The 23,770-nt window shown below is 36.6% G+C and overlaps 1 pseudogene; it reads right to left on the bottom strand.

The window, feature by feature from the left end:
- LOC147914762 (sucrase-isomaltase, intestinal-like) overlaps positions 1-23,770 on the bottom strand; it is a 102,919-nt pseudogene that overhangs the window by 10,191 nt on the left and 68,958 nt on the right.

Raw genomic sequence — 23,770 nt, 5'->3', positions numbered from 1 at the left:
ATTTGACTGAGGAAGGATTTTGCCTTCAGACTGAAAAGAGACTCTTACGTCAGATCATACTATACTATCTGCCTGCCCATCAAAACAAAAACTTGAAATTTGCTAGATTACTGAGCTACTAAGGAAAAATAACTACAGATAACATAGACTTATCTGCTGCTACTTTGTGTTATAAAGGCAAATTTTGTTCACAGATTATTTAAAATGGTGCAATGTGCTCCCTCTTTTAGAAATTATGAGCAATGCATTTTCAAGAACAATTTTAGAAAAGCTGTTTCTCCAACATTTATTTGTTGTCATTCTCTCACAGTTCTTGATAAAATCAATTACATGCAAATTTTTTAAAAACCCAATCACATATGTCCACAGCTATGTTGAAACCATTTGTTGATTCATATTTTTATGAATATACATATATTTTTTCTAACCCCAGTTCCTAATTACAGGTTAATACTTAATATAGCAGTTATCATTTTAAATTAACTCTCACTTGCCTTATTTCTGATTGCATTATGGTTTCTGAAAAAGGGATAAAATGCCCCAAGTTGCATCCAATGCAGGTAAAGTTCAGAAGTTATCTCTTCATTAAACCTACAGATATAAGCTCCAATCTGGGGAAAGATTTTTGTGACTTCAAAATATATCACTTATTAATTTTGCCGTAAAACTAACACTGAAATATTTCAAGTTACGCTATTTTTAATGACAAACATGTTTAAGACCACAAAGATATTTTCGTGCTATGGAATTTGATAATGTAACAATGCTCTTTGAGAAGAGCACGTGGAATAAAATAGCGACCAGTTCCCCTTGTGCAGCCTTGGTTAAAAGAAAACTATGGGTTACATCGTGGTATAAGCAAGGAGTCTTTTGGGAAATCCAATATACCTAAAAATGCTTTTTTTTCAAGTGCAGTGCTGTAAATTTCCTGTCTCAGTATAAGAAGTTAAAGATACAGAACATTTCGCTAATCCAAGACCATTAGTGGCTAACTACAAGGCTGGAACAAAAGGCCCAGGGTTGTTTTACTGACTTGCCCTCCTTCTTTATCACGTAAAGCTACAGATACTTTGCTTCCTGACATCTAATGAAGGTCTCTCTCAGCCTTCAAATTGTTTTATTCCAGAGCCCTTCTTGTTCTCTCCAAAACATAATCTTTAACCCCAAAACTTCAATTGATGTCAAAGTTTATAGGCTAAAAAGTCATGGAGAAGTAAAGCATGGAGTCAGAAAACATAGCACTTGTAATAAAAATGTTAGTTCCCCAAACCACGGAGGTTGTAATCTTCACTCTACTAAAACTATAATATCTTCCATGGAAAAAAGACTAGGTCATGGTCCCTTCCTCCCTGAGGCTGAGGCTGCTTATATTATGACTTTTGCCTCTGTTAGTTTCTGGTCCAGACAGAACTTGAAGCTATATTTCATTTTCAATATTTATTTAGCAATTCTCTTTTGAAAGTACCTAATCCATCACTTCAACAACAAATGCAATTCTCACTAAATTTGAGAGTTTACAACAATTTTATTTGCAGCTTTCCAAAATAAGACAAATATTGCTCTATGTTTTTTCTTGTAAAAAGTCATTGGGATATGGGGAATCTGTTACAATAAAACTTCCAAATTTGTTAACATAGCAGCAAATTCTTTAATAGCTAAATTTTTTCTTTATTGCTAGAGCTCAGATAAGAGGAAATATTTCACTTGTGTTTGGAGTATTTTGCCGGTTTAATCTCACTTCCTTCACAGAAGATGGAGACACTTCTGAGTGAACTTTCTATCCCTCCTTCCAAATCATCTGTCCTTTCTTTTTTCCCCATTAGTCTGCAAATCTCATAATAATAGCTTGTGGAAAAGTTGTGAATGGGGTAAGTGCAGAGGTGACTGACAAAGGAAATAAACTTCTCCCGTTTTACCATGACTAAGTACATAAACATAAAACAAAGGGAAAAAAATAATAGTTTAGGAATATGTGGTACTCTTGAGATCTGCATAGGTTGAGGGCAATTCTACAGTGGCTAAATGAAGTGTATTATTTATTATGTCCTGAAAACAACTTGAGTGCATTTTATCTTCATAGAAGTAGGTTTTGCACCTCAGATAATGTTGATTGACATATAGGCTTTAATGTAGCTGATTGTTTAATTTTAAAACTTATATATGGAATTCCAAAGAGATTAAATTCTAGCATTCCAATGATTAACATACACATAACTCTCCAATGTGCAAAATTATCTCTCAACAAATGACCAGTGTATTTCCTGTTCTGAACAAACGTTGAATGACTCCAAATAAATGCTTGCTTTCTTGTGTTATTCTGAGAAGCACTGGAGAAAACATAAGAAAAACTTTCTTCAGTATTATTCTAAAAAGATCCTTTCCCCCCTCCCAAAACACATGATCTAAGTAAGCATACGAACAATTCCCAATCTTATGTAATTAAAATATTTTATCAAAGGTATAAATCTGTGTGAACATGAAGTGGAGGGAATGAAGAGCATAAAAAAGAGCAATGACCTGGGCCGGCCCCATGGCTTGGCGGTTAAGTGCTCGTGCTCGGCTGCTGGCAGCCCGGGTTCGGATCCTAGGCGCGCACTGACACACCGCTTCTCCGGCCATGCCGAGGCCGTGTCCCACATACAGCAACTAGAAGGCTGTGCAACTATGACATACAACTATCTACTGGGGCTTTGGGGGGGAAAAAAAAAAAGAGCAATGACCATATATAAACTATTTTACACATTTCATGAAAAAGCTGTTAAAAGCCAATGCTAAACATCCAAACCAAGTTTTCTTACACTAAAATCTTCTTATAAATTATACTATAATGCAGGTAGTCCAGAGTTTCTCAACCATGGCTGTGTATTAGAAAATTCTGAGAGCTTTAAAAAAAAAAGCAATGCCAAGGCACCATCCTTGATCAATTAAGTCAGACTCTCTAGGAATGGGACCTGGACATCAGCCTTTAAAAAAGTTTTGTGTGATTCTAATATGCAGCCATGGTGGCTTCTATACTAATGTTGGAAATGCCAGTAATTTTCTTTTGATAATTGATTATATTTCTTTAGTAAAACCTTACGTGTATATGAAAAAGAATATTTGCATAGATTTTTAGCAGCATGATTATAAGTTTTTGCTTTGGTTATTCGTTTGTTTGAATTTAACTTGTATTTTTAACCTTTCTTTTTTGGTGAGGAAGATTAGCCCTGAGCTAACATCTGTTGCCAATCCTCCACTTTTTCATGAGGAAGATTGGTGCTGGGCTAACATCCATGCCCATCTTCCTCTACTTTATATGTGGGACGCCTGCCACAGCATGGCTTGATAACTGGTGCGTAGTCCAAGCCGGGGATCCAAAACTGTGAACCCTAGGCCGTTGAAGCGGAGCAGCGAACTTAGCCACTATACCACCAGGCCACCCCCTAATCAAACCTATAAATTAAAAATTAACTGAAATAGGCATGGAAATCAAACAGATATAGTTTAAATTCCATACAGCACTTCCATATAAAATATATGTAACTTTGAGCATGTTACTTAACTACTATAAAAAAGGGCTAATAATGCTTAACTTCACAGGGTTGTTGTAATGTTTAAAAGAAAAAAAATTAAATATGTCTATAAAAGCACCTCTCACAATAGCTAGCACATAAGTGCTTGGTGAAGGCTCGTTACCTTGCTGTGCTTTGTAAATTGTGCTTGGCAGTTACGGCCCAGATCTGCTTGACCCTAGTTAGACAGCTTCACTCTCAGTTTTAGCCATTAGTTACCTAGAACTCCAGGACTAATCATTTTAGCCTCTCAGGGGTAAAATAATGAGGAAAAAAAAAAGTTGAATTGTTAGATTAAATTGAATGATAGAAGCTCTAATAATAAATTCAGTAAACACTCTTTATGACTTGTCTGGGTGAATCTTGCTAATGCTTCCACTTAAAACTATTTTTATGTCTTCTGGGAAGTAATTTTCGTTGTTTAAATTTCATTCAGTTCAGAATTTGGAAGTCATGCTCAATTTTATCCCTGAGATATGAAAAGTGTTCGGAAACATAATTTTCAACTCTGAAGAGGAATATATGTCTAAATTTACTTCTCCTTCTCTTCCTCCTCTGCCTTCTTCATCCTTCTTCTTGCCTAAATTCCTTTATGAGTTAAACTCAATTAGCAGTTTCTTAGGTAATCTAGGTGTGAGTGGAACATTCTAAAATCTGAAGAACTGATTCCTTGCCTTTTCAATAAAAATTTGAAATGACTTATTAAAATAGGGTAAACTTCAAGCCACTTAACTCCTCCTTGTTTTATATCAGGGATATATGATTCTATTTCTTTTAAATATTGTTATTTAAAGGTAACTTCTTTTTTACTAGTGTGAGAGTAATTTATTGGCAGGTATATTTTATTAGCCATATTTTAAAAATATATATTCAAAATATTGTCTATCAAGTTTACCATATGTTTGTTCATTTTGTTTTCAGTTAAATCAAGACCTAAAGATCTTTCAATAGTAAGTAAGAGAGAACCTGGTTAAATGACCCTTATGTTCTTCTTCAGTTCTATAATTCTCTATGATGTTCACCAAGCAAATTTCATTAAGTTTCCTGAACTCATAGCTCTAGGAAAATGGCTATATTCCAAAGCATAAAAATGGAGTATATTTGTATATGACTAAAGTAATCAGTTCTATCTTGATCCTCATACCTTAAAACCAGTATTTCTGAGAGTTCACTTTATAAATCAAACAAGCTGACTCTACAAGAGTCATATATATTTTGCCCATATTTCTGCCAAATTGTTAAAGTACTCTAATAACCCTGAATTGGAATGAAAACCTGTTTTAGACAGACAAGGATGCTGTAAATAGAAACAGAGTGTTCCATACCTGAACCCATAAAGCTAATTCTACTAATGTAGGCTGGGAGAGTCTCCCAGTAGACACATAGACAAAAAGACAGAAATGGTGTAAGATAGCAAACCCTCACCTAGAGGAGCAGCATGAATCAGGTGGCCCCTGAGAGGGTGCTTCAAGACCTGGTGTTGTTAACTCCAGGAGAGAAGACTATCTGCCAAGCTTTCAGTGCATTACGCTTAGTGTAAAGGCATGCACAATTCCTGGTTTATGCCTCTAATGGTGGGGACCTTACCCATTCATATTTAACCAGGTGTCAAGTGGTTCTATTCAGAGGTGATAAAGCAAGATAAAGGCAGTTTTAGTTCAAATATCCCCTAAAAACAGTATAGTTAATTAACAATTACTTCCTACATTATAAAATTATCCCCAAATTCTTTTCTCTAACATTTATCTGAAATCAAGATTTTAGCTTTAGTTGTCTTAGACAAGGTTTTATGCCTCTACTAAGGCCATTCTGCTCTGCTTTTGTGCTATTGCAATAGGTTGTTAGAAATACCTGCAAGGGGCTGGCCCCATGGCCTAGTGGTTGAGTTCAGAGTGCTCCGCTTTGGAGGTTTGGGTTCGTGGGTTCAGATCCCAGGCGTGGACCTACACCACTCGTCAGCCATGCTGTGGTGGCAACCCACATACAAGATAGAGGTAGATTGGCACAGATGTTAGCTCAGGGCAAATCTTCCTCAGCAAAAAAAAAAAAACAAAAAAAAACACCCTGCAAAATCAATGAGAGCATTTAATAAAAATAATAAATCAGCAAGATAAAAACTTAGAAGAGTAAGATTATTTACTATTCCTTGAAAAAAATTAAGAAATAATATAACAACATGTAACATCTATTTTAAACAGATTTTTTCCTATTTATCAAAGGATATTTTAATAATAATTTGTGGATATTAAAATAAAATATTTCAAGAAGATTTATAAACTACTCACTAGAAAGTAGGTCTTGCTTGTGATCAGCCAAACAGAAAATGTGTATCATAATGATATCCCAGATAAGTCTTGGAATCAGGGCATGTTTTCGCAGCCAAAAGTCCACCTGTGATATCTAAAGATGAAATAAGATAAATATACATTCTTAGTATAATTTAAATATCTTTATTGTATTTTATTTATCTTGTTTTCATATTGGTCACCCTCACTAGTCTATGAGCTTCTTGAGGACATTGAATGTCTTTTCAATTAGTGACAATAGTGTTACAATTACACGACAAAAAATTTTAATTGCATTTTGCATTTATGAGACATAGTTGGCTATTAGTATCAAGACCAAGTTGGATTTGTCCCAGAAATACAAAGTTAATTTAACATTAGAAAACCAACCCACATAATTCACATATTAACATACTAAAAAAGAAGCATCTAATCATCTCAACACAGGTTTAAAAAAGTGTTTGATAAAAGTCAACTTCATTCATGACAAAATATCTCAGTGAAACAGTAACAAAATGAAACTTCCTTAACCTTGTTAAGCTCATCTACAAAAATATCTGGGCCGGCCCCGTGACTTAGCGGTTAAGTGCACGTGGTCCACTACTGGCGGCCCGGGTTCAGATCCCAGGCGCGCACCAATGCACTGTTTCTCGGCCATGCTGAGGCTGCGTCCCACATACAGCAACTAGAAGGATGTGCAGCTATGCCATACAACTATCTACCGGGGCTTTGGGGGAAAAAAAGTAGGAGAAGTGGCAATAGATGTTAGCTCAGAGCCGGTCTTCCTCAGCAAAAAGAGAAGGATTAGCATGGATGTTAGCTCAGGGCTGATCTTCCTCACACACACACAAAATATATATATATCTTTAGTCAAATTCTTACATAATCATGAAATGTTAAAAACATTTCATTGAAACAGGGAACCAAAAGCATGCCTGTTGTTACCAATTCTGGTCAATCCTGTACTGGAGTTCTTATCCAATGCAATAAAGCAAGGAAAAATAAGTCAAAGATGAAAGGATTAGAATGGAAGAACCAATGCTATGCATAATTTGTGTATGATGTGAATGTCTACAAAGAAAATTCTAAAGAATCAACAGATGGATTATAATAATTAATATGAAAATATATCAAATTTTCTAGATAAAGAATCAATATACAAAATTCAACCAATTACATTCTATAAATCAGCAACAAATACTAAGTGACATGATTAAAAAGAAGCATTTAAAATGTATCAATGATGTAGAGAACCTAGAAATAAGATTAACAAAATGTCTAAAACTTCATAAAGACATAAAAGTGTATGAAAAGTAATTTAAAAGACAAAGGGAGGAAAAGTACTATACTTATCCCATTGGAAATTCTGTATTATAAAGATGTCAATTCTTTCCAAATTGATCAATGGATTTAATGCCCAACAACAGCCAAAATACTCTTGAAGAAGGCCGAGGTGGGAAGATCTATTTCCCACATTATTTCAAGGCTCATTATAAATCAATAGAAATTAAGACAGTGTCTATTGGTGAAGAAAAAGAAAAATAAACTAATGGAACAGAAAAAGCAGTCTGGACACAACACACAGTGTATACTTAGATATCTATCATAAGAAAAAGCAAGTATTACAGATCAGTGAGGGAAAGAATAGAATTTTCATTGGTTCTGGGATAATTCTTTCTCCATATAGAAAAAAAAATGAAGTTAAACTATTACATCATACTGCTCAAAATCAACTCCAAGTAGATTAAAGACCAAAATGTGAAAGGGTAAAACCACAAAATATTTTTGAGACAGTATATCTGTATGACCTCAGGTTCAAAAGTATTTCTTCAGTTACAAGTTGATAAAGGGCTGATAAATTTGACAGTAGTTTAGTTAGGAATTTATGTTCAACAAAAGATATTAAAAAGAGAGTGAAAAGATAAGGCAGAAATTTGGAGATATATTTGTAACACATGTAACTGAAGAATCAGTACAATAAAGCTAGTAGGCTAATAGAAAAATAGGAAAAAACATTGAACAGATCAATAAAACCTGAAAAGCCAATAAAGAAAAAAAATACTTAATATCATTTATAATCAGAGGCATGAAAATAAAGTACATAATGAACTGACATTTCACACTCACCAGATTGACAACTGGTTGTACTTTCTTGTGAAGCTCCGGCCAATTCAGTAAAATGTCACCTTGTATTTGCTTTCCCTCCCCAACTCCCACCTGCCTCATTTGCCTTTTTTCCTTCCCCTGCCTGCCTTGAGATTGCTTCCCCTCCCCCACTCCCAAAAAACAACTTTTGCCTCAGGCTCTGTTCTCTAGGGAATCTAAGCTAGGACATCCTCTGCTATTTTTGAAGATAATGAAATAAGACTGAATTCTCTTTCTTTTTTTGGTTGCTACTGACAAAATTTGGGGCTTTACAATCTTTTTCCCATTTTATTAATTACTGGGGATGGAAAATTCTAAGTGTAGCTTCCTTTTGCCATCATCACCCGAAAGACTCTGATTGTACTTGACTTGATGTTTCCATGTCGGTCACCCTCACTAGACTGTGAGCTTCTTAGGGCCAGATGTCTTTTAGGTTTGTACGCCCAGGCCTTTGGACAGATAGAGCAGATGGTGGATGTCTATCTAGCATCTGTACTGTGTATAACAGATAGCAAAATATCCTTCATCAAGAGTATAAAAGATTCTCATACAGAGCACAACTAGGAAACTATGCCCCATTTCTCGAAAAAAATTGAACAAGAAAAAATAGGTGTAAAGTATAGAAAGTTTAGGTTAAATATAAGGGAAAATTGCCAGACTAAATAACGATTTTCTTCATGAAGATTTTTAGAAACAGAAAAGACTTATAATCATATAAGAAAATTTGAGCATTGTCATAGCTAAGTAGGAGAAATACTAGGTACCGCTAACATTCTCTACCTCCTGGAAGAGTCTTTGCCTCTGCACACGCACAGAAGGGAATATTGATGGCGCAAACTCGGACTTTCTGGATGGGAGAGATCAGGGCAGGAAGGGACCCTTCCCTCCAAGTTTACTAGTGATGAAACAATTAAAATAGAGTCAAAACTGAGTTTTTGTAAGGAGGGAACTGGAGATTAACCCTTGTTTTCTAAAAGCTATTTAGAGGAAGTATTAGCCCATCCTATTCTGTTTTTCCATTTCTTTTTTTTTTTAACAGCTTTATTGAGGTATAACTGATATACACAAAACTGCACATATTTAATGTATACAATTTGATGGCTTTGGACATATGCATACAATAAAAAATATCCATCACTTCCAAAAATTTCCTCTCTTTTTTTTTTGGTGGTAAGAACACTTAACATGAGATTTACCCTCTGAAAAAAATGTTTAAGTGCACAGTACCGTATTGTTAACTATAAGCACTATCTTGTACAGCAGATCTCCAGAACTTATTCATCCTGTGTAATTGAAACTTTATCCATTTCTTCCAGAGGTGAAGGAGATGTAAATAAGCAAGAATAGTACCTTGTAGTCTGTAGTCACCCCCCAAAATATATATTTTCTGTCATGTTATACCAACTGATAGAAAAATACTCATCTCTGAAGTATATTTGAATTACATAGCTGAAGCAAGACCAATAAAGAAAAATTTGCTGCCTAAAGTCTAAAACCTAAAAAGAAGGAGAATAGCTCAGAAAGGTTATTCAAAGATATACTCTCTAAGGATAGACTCTTCAAGGCACTTGTAAAAAAAGTTGCTTTTTTTTTAAATGTAGCAACTTTTATCATTTATTAAAGTTTGGAGCAAAGTTTGCCTTCGATTGAAAAATTATTTTTCCCCATGCCTTGGGTTATAGGGAGTATTAACTCAACAATAGTTACTGTAATGCAAAGGGAAGTATGAAAACGATTTGCCTTTTTGTCCTGCTTTATAATTTTCTGCATTATTTGAGTAAAGTGGCACCGAATTTAAGAGGTTTTCAAACTGACAAGAGATTATAGAAATGCACAATTCTGAAAGGTTGTGTGTACCTGTCGGCCTGCTTGCATTGAATTCTGTTAAACAAACTCCAATCAGAGACGAAAGCTCAGTGTCTAGGACCAGCTTCAAACCTAGACTCTTCCTACTATGTGACAGCCCTGCTCAGCTTGGATCTCCAGAGAGAAATTTTCTGATGTGTGCATTTTCGCTGTAAGCAGCATAGCATGGCGGTAGAAGAGCCCAGAGCTGCAATAGGATAGACCTGGGCTCCAATCCTGGCACTGCCATTTACAAGCCCGTGACTTTGAGTAAGGGACTTCACTACTCTGAGCCTCAGTTTCTTCATCTGGAAGATAGGAATAGTAATTTTTTTTATAAGCTTTATGAGAGCAAAATCTTTTCCTTATTCCATTGTTCTAACGTTGTTCCCAAACCTTAGAACACTATGTGACACAATAGAGGTGTTTAACAGATTTTTAAATTAAAAGTAATTCTTATTTCATTGGTATGTTGTGAGAATTAAATCAAATAATAAGTATAAATAACAGGTCTTTCCTATTATTCTTGCTTAATATTTTAATTATTGTATTATGAATAATAAACATTCTTGCTATTACTATTAATAAATATTACTACTAATGGTTATTACTTCATATGAAACAAAAATATTTCCTATTTTACATGTTCTCCTTGTACAATTTAGACCTTTTAAGTCTAGTCTCAACCTACTAGGGCTATGCATTATTTGTTTAGCCTAAAATTATGGAGTGTGATCTTAAGGCATTTCTTGCAATTTGAGGGGAAGCTGCTGTGCACATTTAGCTGAAGAGCTAATAAACTCAGTCCTGGAATGACAGAGATCTGTAATAGCAAATAAAGAATAGTATGGAGGAATCACTGATCAAGTTATTAACTTGTGTTTAATTCTAGCAGTATTTTTCTCTCCATTGTTTCCAGATGTCGCTTTTATCTCAACAGATGTTTATGAAGGCTTTCTGAAAGGCAGTAGTTCTCAGCAGACAAATTTATTTCCAAGTTTTGCCTCCAGAAATGTATTTCCTCTCTTTTTAGGGAAATTATGGGAAGGGGTGAGAGAAAGAGGTGTTTGCATATTAGGAGGTACTAATTTTAAAAGGCACAGAGATTGGGTGCTCTGTTTTCAGTCCACACTTGAACAGGACCCTAGAGAAAAGAGAAAGGACATCTGAAGGGACATGGGTATGTGGAGCACCTGAGGAGGCCATCTGGACCTGTAGAATCCCAAGTTCCCAAGCTCTACAAAGATGGCCCACACGCACAAAGAGAAACAACAGAAGGACCAGACTTCAGGCAGACACGGACTCGGACCATTTGATTTGCATTTCAGCAGAAACCAAAAACTAAAAGGTCTTCCTCAAATAGTCTTTCTCTGCCTTAGACCATTGGGATCTTTCCGTGACACTGACAGTAGAAAGAAGAGTGCTCTAGTAACGACTGAGAAAGGTTTTTCCATCCACAAAGGCTGAGATGGGAGCTGCGAAACATATTTGATTTGTTTGAAAGGAAATAAAGTAATACAATACTTCTTGTACAGCCATGATTTACATTAGTATGGAGTCATATAAAATCCAGAGAGTTTGATGAGTAAGAAAGTTATCAGGCTTAGTAGGAAAAGATTGAGGAGGGGTTTTGTAAAAATGATCCAGTCCAAGAAATGTAATAATTTGGTTGAGAAAAGGTTTGTGCACAGTTGGTACCAAAGTCATGAGAAAGTCAACTGAATCTAAATATTACCAAAAGAAGACTAGATGGTAATAAAGATTGGGATCGTGAAGTGGTAGGCAAAATACTGGTCCCCAAAATTGTCCAAATCCTAATGCTCAGAACCTGTGAATACGTTATCTTATGTGTCAAAAGGGATTTTGCTGATATGCTTAAAGTTAAGGACCTTGAGATAGGAAGATTAGCCCAGATCATGCAGGCAGGTCCAATCTAATAACATGATCCTTAAAACAGGCAAACCTTTCTCAGCTCTGTTCAGAAAGATGTGGAGATGGAAAAAGAGTCAGAGACTGATGCAACATTGCTGGCTTTGAAGATGGAGGAAAGGGGCCATGAGCCAAGGAAATGTGGGTAAGCATCTGGAAACTGGAAAGGAAAAATAAGGGGATTCTCCCTTAGAGCTTCCAGAAAGGAATGCACATCTGCCAACACCTAGATTTTTTTTTTTACAAGTTTTGTTTTTTGAGGAAGATCGGCCCTGAGCTAACGTCTGTTGCCAATCTTCCTCCTTTTCTCCTTTTTTCTCCCCAAAACCCCAGTAGATAGTTGTGTCATAGTTGTACATTCTTCTAGTTGCTGTATGTGGGCCACCGCCTCAGCATGGCTTGATGAGCAGTGTGTAGGTCTGTGCCCAGGATCCGAACTGGTGAACTCCAGCCCGCCAAAGTGGAACCTCTGAACTTAACCGCTACGCCACTGGGCCGGCCCCTTGATTTTAAACCCAGTGAGCCCCATGTCAGATTTCTAACCTACAGAACAGTAAGATAATAAATTCATGTTGTTTTTCAGCTACTAAACTTGTGGTAATTTGTTTTGAAAGCAATAGAAAACTAATCCACATAGCAAGAGTTCTAAGTATTCCTACTAATAAGGTCGTACCAATTATAGAGGAGTGGAGAGGTAACTTATAGTTGCCCTCTCTCTTAGTTGGGAAGAACTCATCTCAAGTGAAAAGAAATATCTTTGCATTCAGTACAACTTCTTTTAAAATAGTTTGCTAAACACACAAAGATGTACTATTCCCTCTGGTACTTAATCCTATCACCTTATACTTTACTCTTTCTTAGTAATGTCTAGTGTCCCACTGCTATACTTTTTTGAAGTCAAGATTCAGCTACTTTTCATAATAACTCCCCACTCCCTGGCTCTATCATTGTGTCAAACACCTGGAATAAGTGAATTAGATGTGGAGTTGATTATACATGACTAAATCATATTCTTTGTGATCTTAATCACACTAAGAGCATCCTAGGTCTCAAAATATGAAGATCTTTCTTATCGTATATTCTTAATAGTTCTCCGAAGAAGTATGGGTATAAAAACATGCAGTGTGGGAAAGGAGACCAGGGGGAAAGACCAGGGGGAAAAGAGCATGTTATATGATGAAAGCCATGCAGCATTGAGCACTCGTGCAGCACTGAGGCAAAAGTTGCGACACCTGGGCAAACATTGCTCTTTCCACAGACCCCCTCCGACCCTTGCAGTGGAAGGGGTTAAGGGCAATGTTTGGCTACAGGTGACACGCCTCCAACAGTGGTGCTGCTGGGAAAGCATGAGCCATGGAGGTGTTCCTATTATTTGAACAAGAGTGCCAGCATTCCAAAATCCTCTCATCTGCATATCTCCTTTGTACATAGATTCAGAGACTCTCAAAGTCAAATCGTATGTCTCAAAATTTATCCAGTATGTATCACAAAGCCTTGACTTAAAACAAGTCTGCTCAAAGACAGCACTTTGTACAGCGGCTTTAATGCGCTCCTTTGTAGGGATCCACTCTATGAGTTGCCCTACCCTTACTTTCCTGTAGTTTCTTGGCTTTTCCCTTCGGCATCATTAATTTTAGCTTTTTTGACTTTTAAATGCATTTTGTTCAACATGGCAGCAAGGATGGAAGGAGTCTAACGCACAAGGAAATCTAATTCTAATCTGGATTCTACTGCCTTGAAAGGTTTGCCTCTCTTTTAGATCTCCAAAATTGAGATATTAATACCATTTGAAGCTGTCTTATGATATATTGAAGATATGTAAGATCATAAATACTAAAAGGCTTTGATCTCCTTGGAAAGGGGGTGGGGGGAGAAAATCACGTCCATTTGAAGCACTTTTGTTTCTACCATAAACTTTTTTCTCAACCTGTTATTGTTTTGAAAATAACGTATTTCTAAAGAGAGGTAGAGACTCTTGACAATTAATTTCCAAATCTGCACACTTGAGAATAAGTCTAATGAAACTTTTAATGATTTTTTTAATACATAAAGCACAGCTGAAACACCTTACTTTGGCCATCAGTTATGGCTTAAATTTAACTACATACTTAGCTCATGTTAAAGCCATGTGTGGTATATGCAAAACAATGACACTGGAATCTAGATATTGTGTAATAATTTTCTGACTCCCTGTAGATGAAGGCAGCAGCCTCATCATATTCTTTCCCTCCTGAGAGAACATTTTAAGCACTAACTATATGATAATAGAGCCAGCCTGCTCAGCCACAAAGAAAAAAAATGAAACAAATGTAGATAATTACCCACTGGAATGCAGTGGGTAATTATAGGACTCCTGTACTTTAACCAGAATATAACTCCTAATTATCTCAAAAGCCTGACTTTATACAATCAGAAACAGTTACCAATCAAAGAGATTACACAAAATGGTAAAACCTTAGATCGTTGAATTGTAAAAGAGATAAAAAGAAATTTATTACTGGTTAAAAATAGCACAGGGGATAAGAATATTCATCTGAGGCTGCATCATGTCTTCAGTCTTTTGGCTCAGTATCTTGGTAACACTCGCCCTGACTGCAAGCAGATTTCTTTCATGCTTTTTAGGATAATCTATTTTAGAAAGAATGCATCTGAGAGCTTAACTGGCCTTGTCTGTTTCTTTCATGTCTCAAGTTGGTATTAACAATCTCTTTCTTCTCTAATTCATACTCTTTCCTTTTTTTTAAGTTCCACATAGTGATAGACTTGTTCTTTAAAAGAATATAGACCAGGAACAAGCTAGCTAAGCATTAGGCCATTGTTCCTGAAAGGCCATTGGGTAAAAATGAGGACTCTCTTTGCTGAGTCTGGGTGCATACCCTGGAGCAATGAAGATGATGGAAAATTATTATAATAATCATCACCTGTATTAATTGCTTATTTGTAGTATTTGGCAAAGCGTTTGGAGTTAATTGAAATCCTCCCAAATTCTTTATAATAGATACAATAGTAGCTATTTTTTGTGTCACTTACCTTCTTTGCATAGAATGTTTTGAATCATTAACTTGCAAATTTTGTATTCATATCCCCATTTTATAGTCAAAGGAAGGTTCACAGGCCTAGAAAGGGGTTGAGCTAGGATTTGGAGCCAGTGTGACACTAGAGCTTCTGCTCATTCCTTGTGTCATTGCCCGTCCTCCAGTGAGCTGCCTTCCTGGGCCAGTGCTTCCATACCACTGTGCACTATGGGACACAGGCCTCTTGCTGCTGGTCTTGTTGTGTGATTCCATTGACTCCCTGACCTTTTCCTTCTTTCTGTTCTCCCTCATCCTTTGCTTCAAGAATGCAAACCACGAGTGAATTCTCAATACTGCCTGGGAATCCCACCATGCTTCCGTCATAAATCCACTTCACCACGCCCTGATATGAGTGTGGCATATCTTCTCCTCTCTCTTCAAACTTTCTACTCACTCCCCAAATTCAATTCCATTTCCCCTATCACTTCCACTGATGCACAAATCTTTAAAATGAACCTTTTCTAATGGGAAGATTTTCAGCTTTCCACCACATAACCTATAAATCCCTGTGTATCTGCATGCAGGTTCTTCCTGTTCCTCCAGCAACAATAGAGCGTTACTGCTCTTTTAAAGCTCCACCCCTTCACAATTAATAATATCCTAGCCTCGCTTCTCCATTACTTCAGTCTCTGGATTACCTCTTCCTTCTTTTGCGGTAGCCATCTTGTCCAGTCTACTGGCTCATTCCTAACAGCCAACAAACACACTCTAGTATCTCTCATTTCTTAAAAAACAAAGACAATTAAACCACATCCTCCTCTACGCACAGTCTTCTCAGCTACAGCTCCATTTCTCTACTCCTTTTCAGAGCCAAATCTGCCAAAGATCTGTTTACACCTCTGGCTCTGCTTCCTCATTTCCCTTTCCCTTGTTTTAGTTTGACATCCATTCCCACTACTCCACTTGAAACTAATATTGCCAATCTCCTTAGTGCTGAACCCTGAACACATTCTGCACTCATCTTGTGTGGCTTTTTGGCAGCATCTGATAGAATTGACCATGCTATCCTTCTTAAAAGAGTCCCCTCAGTTGGGACACAAAACATCATTCATTCCTACCTTTCCTTGTCCCTATCCAATTACTTCCATTTGGTTTTCTTAGCTGAATCTTATCTTCTATCCAAAGCCTAAATGTTGGGGTATGGGTCCACTCAGGGCTCGGGGCTGGAGGGCCATTTGTCAAGTTCATGTTCTACACTCTGTCATTCATAATACATTGACTCATCCATCCCTGTGGGTTTAAACACCATTTTTACACATATGATTCCCAGTTTTCCATCTCCAGCCCAGGTTGCCTGTCTCCAGATTTATACATCTTGCTGCCCACTTGATATTCTTGTTTAGATATTTCACAAACAATGAGTGAAGAGAGTGGCTTTTGCATGCCTTTTCTTCTGCCTAGCAAGTAACATGTGGAGGGAGGTCAGTATCTAGAGGATTCAAGGAAGGTGCGTGAGAATTTAGGGTTTACCAGGTGTCCAAAGTAGATTTTATTTCAGTTTTGTTTGTCCTTTTTATTCTCGTTTGACTGGGAACTGAATCACTGCACATGCAAATGGCTATCATTTCAAAGGAAATGTAAATGAAGCACTATAATCACTCAAACTAGAAATCTGCAGTCAAGGATATGTCTTTCTGAGTCTGACTGTAAAACTCTACTTCTCAGTTAAATCTTCACAACTTTTCCATATCATAGCATTTTCTATTGTACATGATTAATTACAGAAATAGCAAAAACTGTGAAAATGATAAGTTGAACAAACCTTATAGCAAAAGGGAAGAGCTTGGTCATCTAAGAGTCAGCTGCAACACCATACCAGCAAATCTAGCTTCCTGCTTCCTTATAAGATAGCCAAGGAAGGGAACCTCTGGATACTACCTAGACAAGTGAGGACACAGCTCCCAAACATTCCAAGGCCTTACCACCAGAGAAGCATGGTAGGTACACATAAATGTTCTGAGTTTTCTGGATAATTCCTAAATTGGTAAGCTATGAAAGGAAATGAATACTTTCCTGAGACAAACTGATGGCATTAAAGTGATTTTTCCCCAGGGGACATAAAAATGTTTCAAAATCATTTGGCACTTTCAGTGTACTTACCAGGTACATAGGGTGGGTAGCCTAGATTATTCTCTTCACATCCTGGCTGCTGGCCTATTTGAAAATTGGCTGGTTCATTCATTCATATCCTTACATAAAACAGGAACTCAATGAGAAATAACAGGCAGAGTTTGCTTACTTTCCACTGGGGAGACAGAACACATAAAAATAATTCATTCACTCAACAGACATATTTTGAGTCTCCAAATGTGTGAGATGGTAAGCTAGGAGCTCTGTGAGGCATAGCACTAAACAAGATGGTACTTCTGGTCTCACAGAGTATATACTGGCAAATTAGCAACAGTTTTGTTACTGACTCTCCACGAGAAGTAGTTGTCACACAAAGTAGAGCTTATTTGCAGCAAATAGGAGGCCATATAGAATCATTTCCAAAGTTCTGGCTGTTCCCTGTCATGGGAAAACAGGGGCCTTTTATTTCGGATGGGGAAAGAATATTCAAAAGGGAGGAGTGGGTATTCGCTTATGCAAGCTCACTTGGTACCTCTCAGCTCATCTGTGTAGGCGCTGCTCTTAAGGTGAGGCTTGGTCTGGTTCAATGTGGTTGGTGATTGCATCTCTTAACATAACAAAAAAACAATGTGGAGAAACAGTTAAATGCTTCTTAAACCTCCCTTGAGTTCCTTGGGGTAATTAGTCAATGACAGTTTCACAAATATACAAACATCACAGAACAGAAATAGCTATCACACATTCCTGTTCTGTGAAGGGCAATTCTAATCTTCCATTGGTTGTGGACACAAATCATTCTTTTTTTTTTTTTTTTTTTACATAAAGTGTATAAGAAAGTATGAATGGAATCCAGAAAGATCCAAGAGCCAAAACGACAAGTCATAAAGATTTGGGTTCATGATCTGGCAAAGCCTAGCCAACTGTTTATAGCATATGATGGTGTTAGTAAATAAATAACTAAGTTTAGTATTTTATATGTGATTGAAGTAACTCAACAAAACAGAGAAGGAATGAACATTTCTTAGAGATCTGGATTTAACTTTAATTTCTTAATGTTTTTCATAGAGCTCACATCTAATCTATCAACCAGTCCTATCAACTCTATCTTCAAAATATATGCATAGGTGACATCAGCAACATGGCAGAGTGAGCTGTTCCCTTTATCTCTCCCCCTTTGAATTATAACTAGATGGACATTCATTAACCAGTAGAGGATACCCACACACCATAACAGGATGCCTGAGAGACCCATGAAGCTGTACATCTGAAGGTGGAGGGACTGGGCCCCCAGGGACATAGTGGAGATAGGTGAGCACTCCCCTACCCTTCCCTGGCAGCCCTGTGTGCATGCACGAATGCTTTCTTGGCCAGCAGGAATGCGCCTCGGTGTGGCTGTAAAGAGCTGGTGGCAGCCCTGAGCCTGCATGCAAATGATTTTCCAGCAAGTGGAAGAGCCCACCATGCTGCTGTGGTCCCAACAAGTGGCCCAAGCTCGGACCCCACAAACAAGCCCCACCCACCAAACACAGCAGCCAGTGTGACCATAAGAAGAAGCGGCAGCAGATCTACATGCACACATGAATGCTTTCGCAGTCAGCGGGAGTGCCAACCACACCCCCACAACCTCCAGCAGACCGAGTGGGATCAGAAACACAGCTCCTGCTTCCCCTCAGTGATAGCAGGTGGAATCTGCAACCTGATACTACCACAAATGTGCCAGCAAAGGTTTAGTTCATCAAACACCAGGAGAAACTATAGCAATGATTCAAAGCAGAAGGAAAATGACAAGTCTCCAGAAACCAACCCTGAAATCACAGAAATTTACAATCTAAGTGACAGAGTATTCAAAGTAGCTGTCATCAAGAAACTCAGTGAGTTACAAGAAAACTCAGAAAGGCAGTTCAATGAGCTGAGGAATAAAATTAATCAGCAGAAGGAATACTTCACCAAAGAGATTGAAACTATTAAAAAAAAAAAAACAAGCAGAAATTTTGGATATGAAGAACACAATCAATGAGATAAAAAATAATCTGGAATCCTTAAAAAATAGAGCTGATGTTATGGAGGAAAGAATTAGTGAATTAGGTGATAGAAATATAGAAATGCTTCAAGTGGAGGAGGAGAGAAAACTAAGATTTTTTAAAAATGAAGGAATTCTTCAAGAAATATCCAACTCAATTAGGAAAAGCAATATAAGGATTATAGGTATTCCAGAGGGAGAAGAGAGGGAGAAAGGAGCAGAGATCATGTTCAAAGAAATAATACCAGAAAACTTCCCAAACTTGGGAAAGGAGCTGGAATTACATGTAAATGAGGCTAATAGAACTCCTAATAACATCAATGTAAAAAACCTTCTCCAAAACACATAATAGTAAAACTGGCATAAGTCAACAACAAACAAAAAATACTAAGGGCAGCAAGGCAGAAGAAAATATCCTACAAAGGAACCCCTAGCAGCGTTTCAGCAGATTCCTCAGTAGAAACCTTACAGGCTAGGAGAGAATGGAATGATATATTCAAAATATGGCAACACAAAAACTTTCAGCTGAGAATACTCTATCCAGTGAAACTCTCCTTCAGATACAATAGAGAAATAAAAACTTTCCCAGATAAACAAAAGCTGAGGGAGTTCATTGCCACTAGACCTCCCCTACAAGAAATAATCAAGGGTGCCCTCATACCTGAAACAAAAAGGCAAACGTCTACAAAGCTTTCAGCAGGGAGACAACTAGACAGACAAAATCAGAAAACTGCAGCTTTCTTTCAGAACAGAGTAGCAAATATTTAGTTATGACTTAAAAGATAAAGGGAAAGAAAACATCAAAAGTGACTATAAACACCTCAACTTAGTCACAAACTCACAACACAAAACAGAATAATTTGTGAAAGCAATAAACAATGTGTTTCTTTTTTAATTGCTTCTATTTTTTTTTTTTGCTTCTATTTTTCTCTGTAAAATAATAAGCCATATTAACAGTTGAAAGAGGAAGAGGAAAAGGATGGAAACTGCTTAGGCTAATGGAGACAAGATGCTACCGGAAAATGGACTATCTCATCTACAAGATCATTTATACAAACCTCATGGTAACCACTAACAAAAAATCAGAGCAGAAACACAATTCATAAAAAAAGAGAAAACTGAGAAAACCACCACAGAAAGCCACCAAAATGAAATGGGAGTCAGAAATACAAAGGAAGAGAAACAATGGAAATATAGAACAACTGTAAAACAAGAGATAAAATGGCAGTATTAGCCCTCATATATCAATAATCACACTAAATGTAAATGGATTGAATTCTCCAATCAAAAGACACAGAATAGCTGGATGAATTAAAAAACAAGACCCAACAATATGCTGCCTCCAGGAAACACATCTCAGCTCTAAAGACAAACATAGGCTCAGAATGAAGGGATGAAAGATGATACTCCAAGCCAATGGCAAACAAAAGAAAGCAGGTATTGCCATATTTTATACCAGGCAAAGCAGACTTCAAGATAAAAAAAGACAATGAGAGACAAAGAGGGGCAGTATATAAGGATAAAAGGGACTTTCCCCCAACAGGATGTAACACCTATGAATATATATATGCACCTAACACAGGAGCACCAAAGTATATAAAGCAACTATTAATAGACATAAAGGGAGAAATTAACAGCAATACAATAATAGTAGGGGACTTCAACACCCCCTTACATCAATGGATAGGTCATCCAGACAGAAAGTCAACAAGGAAATAGTGGATTTAAATGAAACAATTGATGAAATGGACTTAATAGATATACAGAGCATTCCATCCAAAAACCACAGAATACACATTCTTTTTAAGTGCACATGGAACATTCTCAAAGATAGACATTATGTTGGGAAACATGGCAAGCCTCAATAAATTTAAGAAGACTGAAATCATATCAAGCATCTTTTCTGACCACACTGCTATGAAACTAGAAATCAACTACAAGAAAAAAGCTGGGAAAGTCACAAATATATGGAGACTAAACAACATGCTACTGAACTGCCATTGGATCAATGAAGAAATTAAAGGAGAAATTAAAAAATACCCCGAGACAAATGAAAATACAACATACCAACTCTTATGGGATGCAGCAAAAGCAGTTATAAGAGGGAAATTCACAGCAATATAGGCCCACCTCAACAAATAAGAAAAATGTCAAATAAGTAATCTTAAACTACACCTAACAGAACTAGAAAAAGAAGAAAAAACAAAACCCAAAGTCAGCAGAAGCAGAGAAATAATAACAATTAGAGCAGAAATAAATGAAATAGAGATTAAAAAAAACAGTAGAAAGGATCAATGAAAGTAAGAGCTGGTTCTTCAAGAAGGTAAATAAAATTGACAAACTCTTAGATTCATTCAGAAAAAAAGAGAGAAGACTCAAGTAAATAAAATTAGAAATGAAAGAGGAGAAATTACAAGTACTGCAGAAATACAAAGGAGTATAAGAGAATACTATGAAAAACTATATGCCCACAAATTGGATAACCTAGAGGGAATGGATAAATTCTTAGACTCATACAATCTCTCAAAACTGAATCAAGAAGAAATAGAGAATTTGAACAGACTAAGCACAAGTAAAGAGATTGAAACAGTAATCAAAAACCTCCCCAAAAATAAAAGCCCAGGACCAGATGGTTTCTCTGGAGAATTCTCCCAAACATTCAAAGAAGATTTAATACCTAACCTTCTCAAAATTTCCAAAAAATTGAAGAGGACAGAATGCTTCCTAACTCATTCTATGAGGCCAACATTAACCTGATACCAAAACCAGGCAAGGACAGCACAAAGAAGGATAATTACAGGCCAATATCACTGATGAACATAGATGCAAAAATCCTCAACAAAATGTTGGCAAACTTAATACAGCAATACGTTAAAAGGATCATACGCCACGATCAAGTGGGATTTATACCAGGGATGCAGAGATGGTTCAACATCCTCAAATCAATCAATGTGATACATCACATTAACAAAATGAGGAATAAAAATCACATGATCATTTCAATAGATGCAGAGAAAGCCTTTGACAAGATTCGACATCCGTTTATGATAAAAACTCTCAATAAAATGGGTATAGAAGGAAAGTACCTCAACATAATAAAGCGCATCTATGACAAACCCACAGCCAACGTCAAACTTATTGGTGAAAAAGTAAAAGTTATCCCTCTGAGAACAGGAACAAGACAAGGGTGTGCACTCTCACCACTCCCATTCAACATAGTACTGGAGGTTTTGGCCAGAGCAATTAGGCAAAAAAAAGAAATAAAAGGAATCCAAACTGGAAAGGAAGAAACTCTTGCTGTTTGTAGAAGACATGATTCTATATATAGAAAACCCTAAACTATTAGAAATAATTAACAACTACAGCAAACTTGCAGGGTACAAAATCAACTTATAAAAATCAGTTGTATTTCTATACACCAATAACGAACTAGCAGAAAGAGAACTCAAGAATGCAATACCATTTACAATTACAAAAAAAAAAATAAAATATCTAGGAATAAACTTAACCAAAGAGGTGAAAGACCTATATACTGAAAACTATAAGACATTATTGAAAAAAATTGAAGAAGATATAAAGAAATAGAAAGATATTCCATGCTCATAGATTAGAAGAACAAACATCATTAAAATATCCATATTACCTAAAGCAATCTACAGATTCAATGTAATCCCAATCAGAATTCCAATGACATTCTTCACAGAAATAGAACAAAGAATCCTAAAATTTATAGGGAACAACAAAAGACCTCAACTACCCAAGGCAATGCTGATAAAAAAGAACAAAGCTGGAGGCATCACAATCCATGACTTCAAAATATACTAGAAATCTATGGTAATCAAAACAGCATGGTACTGGCACAAAAACAGACACATAGACCAATGGAACAGAATTGAAAGCCCAGAAATAAAAACACACATCTATGAACAGTTAATCCTTGACAAAAGAGCCAAGAACATACAATGGAGAAAGGAGAGTTTCTTCAATAAACGGTATTGGGAAAACTGGGCAGGCACATGCAAAAGAATGAAAATACACCACTATCTTGCACCACACAAAAAAATTAACTCAAAATGGATTAAAGACTTGAATGTAAGACCTGAAACTATAAAACTCCTAGAAGAAAATATAGGCAGTACACTCTTTGACATCAGTCTTAGCAACATATTTTCAAATATCTTGTCTACTCAGGCAAGGGAAACAAAAGAAAAAATTAACAAATGGGACTACATCAGACTAAAAAGCTTCTGCAAGGTAAAGGAAACCATGAACAAAATGAAAAGACAACCCACCAACTGGGAGAAAATATTTGCAAATCATATATCTGTCAAGGGGTTAATTTCCAAAATATATGAAGAACTCATACAACTCAGCAACAAAAACACAAACAACCCAATCAAAAAATGGGCAGAGAATATGAACAGATATTTTTCCAAAGAAGCTATACAGATGGCCAACCGACATATGAAAAGATGTTCAACATCACTAATCATTAGGGAAATGCAAATCAACACTACAATTAGATATCACCTTACACCTGTCAGAATAGCTATAATTACTAAGACAAAAAATAACGAATATTGGAGAGGATGTGGAGAAAAGGGAACCTTCATGCACTGCTGGTGGGAATGCAAACTGGTGCAGCCACTATGGAAAACAGTATGGAGACCTTTAAAAAAATAAAAAATAGAAATAGCATATGATCCAGCTATCCCACTACTGGGTATTTATCCAAGGAACTTGAAATCAACACTCAAAGAGTTTTATGCACCCCTGTGTTCATTGCAGCATTACTTGCAATAGGGAAGATGTGGAAGAAACACAAGTGCCCTGCTATGGATGAGTGGATAA

This window comes from Ceratotherium simum, chromosome 17 (genome assembly GCF_057802395.1).
Source record: "Ceratotherium simum simum isolate JZ-2026a chromosome 17, ASM5780239v1, whole genome shotgun sequence".
Lineage (NCBI taxonomy): Eukaryota > Metazoa > Chordata > Mammalia > Perissodactyla > Rhinocerotidae > Ceratotherium > Ceratotherium simum.
Note: the sequence above shows the minus strand (reverse complement) of the source record. Positions and strands in the feature narration are given on the sequence as shown.